The following is a 2,348-nucleotide window of genomic DNA, read 5'->3' as shown; positions in this document are numbered from 1 at the left end:
GAAGGGCTAACTTCATTGACTGTCTCATGTATCATGGGCTTGCAGTTACACTGCATGAAAGCTTTTCCATTGCTATAGCACTTTTTACCCTTCTCTTAGTTCAAAAGCCTTAGGATATGCCTAGTGTTTTTCTTTCATGGACAAAGAAGTTTTACCTAAAGCTCCTCCATCAATCATAAATTTTAGAAAAGTGTAAAGTGTTCTCCAAATCTTTAATAAAACTTAGACTTTTTTTTCTCCTTGCTCTTTATATTCTATTAATAACATTATCATCACATTTTCTGCAGGGTTACAGTTATCTTAGTTGTTTATCTGTAATTCTTTTCATTTTAGCCAGCAACGCTAGAGCCTCAATAGGCTGTGTTTCATGGAGGCTTCAAAAGTTAGGCAACTGCTGTTAAAATGATTCTAAAGTTCCAGACTTATCTTTTCATCCTGATCATTTTCCCCCACAGGCCCATTAAAAAAAAAAAAAAAAGTCAAATTTAAAATGCAGGATACCCACAGAGACTAAATGTCCTGTTTCCATAGTAAAAAGCTGTTAAAGTTTATTTATTTTTCTTGAAACTTATAATAATGGAACTATAAAGCTACAAATATAATTTTACCCCCTCCCCCCTTCCACACATTTCAATAGCTTTGGGGTAAATGCCACAATGAGTTTTAAAATTAAATTACCTTTCATTTTCAGAAAATAATAACTTCTAGCCATATCAGCCATCCAACATTATTTTTCTCTTTTTTTATTGAAAATTGAATATGATAAGGAAAGACAACAGTGCCTGAAGAATAATACTGAAGACAAACAAATCATTGTGTCATTGAAGGAAATGACATATAATCTCTGTTTTTTAAGGTGAGATGAGCACTTTCAAAGCTAAAGTACCTGAGATCTACTGAAAATTTTTACATTAATGGTCCTCATAATGGATGGTGACCATGCACTGAAGTTGTGTGGTATTTTCCCCTACAACAGACTTCTTTGATTTCTAAGTTCCTCCACCTTTTCCAGTGATGGCCACAACCCTTTGGGTTGTTTTGACATGTCACATGAAATTCCTTTCCATCCAAGCTATGTAGCTATCCCCTCTGTCTTATGCATTAGTGAGAAAAATACCACAATGCAAACGGCAGGCACAGGTGTGCAGAATGGTCTGGTTCCACATCAGACAGCCATGACCTTTTACAGAACAGCCTTCAGGGCTCATAAATTTTGCTGTTCTGACAGGGCAGACAGAGTGGGCATCCGAGTTCTGCAGGCTGACCTACCTCTTCTTTGTGGTGAAGAATCACACGTGGAGCTGAGGTTGGAGAAAGGAGGTAGGAGAAAGCAGAGCCTGAGGGCTGCCCTCACTAGAGCCCTGCACAAGGCACTTCCCCAGCACTGCCTGCTATTTTGTCTGGATAAGAAAATCTGGGACGTATCCTCTCTAAGCCTGCAGACCCAAGAGTCCTGTGCTGCATTTCTTCTGAATCCAGTGCACAGTGTGAACATATTCTCCCCTCTAAAGTAACAGTCCTTCTGCTGCTAGTTAAAATAGCGTGGCACATATGTCACAGCTGCTGTACAGAATAGCTGTGCATTTTTATTACTGTGAAAATAGAAACAAGAAAATGGCACAACTCTTCTTCTCCCCTGCAGAAAACTAAAATAATCCCAGAGCAATAACTGTGAAGAAGGGCATTAAAAGGAAATTCTGATAGGTCAAGTTCATATTCAAGCTGCTGCTTTCAGTTAGTTACCATGCATCAACTGGGCCACAGTAGCTGCATTCTTAGCTCAGGGGAAATTGAGGGTAATGGCACTTGTTGTGCCCTGTGACAAAAGGCAGTCGAGCTAAGTCTTACCAGGCTTTGCCCTAGTGGCAGAACAAAAAACTCTCTGGATCAGCTGACATAGTAACATTTAAGTGGTGGAAGTTTCAAGCTATACTTCAATCATTAGTTTTCATTAATATGAACTTGAAGGAGAACACCAAGGGTTTGCTTCCCATGTGCCTCTGTTTTATCATTTATATAAAACACTTCATATAAGACAGAGTAAAGGTTCCTGCTTCACAACTCAGTATCTCTGCTGGCTTGGGAAGGTGCAAAATACACACTGGTTGCTCTTCCTAGCAGCTTCAGGGTAATTTGCACTCTTGGAAGATTGCAAAGAATGTTACTTCTGTGTGGTCCACTGTCGATGGACTAAGCCTTAGTGGTGATGCGGTGACAAAATGCAAAAAGTTGCTTTTACTTGTCAACATGCTAGATGGAGATAGAGAAGAGTTGCAAGCAAACATTGTAGCCTCAAAATAAATTCTTCCTTTCCCACTGCAATATAACTACTATTAAGTATTCATTTC

This window comes from Corvus cornix, chromosome 2 (genome assembly GCF_000738735.6).
Source record: "Corvus cornix cornix isolate S_Up_H32 chromosome 2, ASM73873v5, whole genome shotgun sequence".
Taxonomy (NCBI): Eukaryota; Metazoa; Chordata; class Aves; order Passeriformes; family Corvidae; genus Corvus; species Corvus cornix.
Note: the sequence above shows the minus strand (reverse complement) of the source record.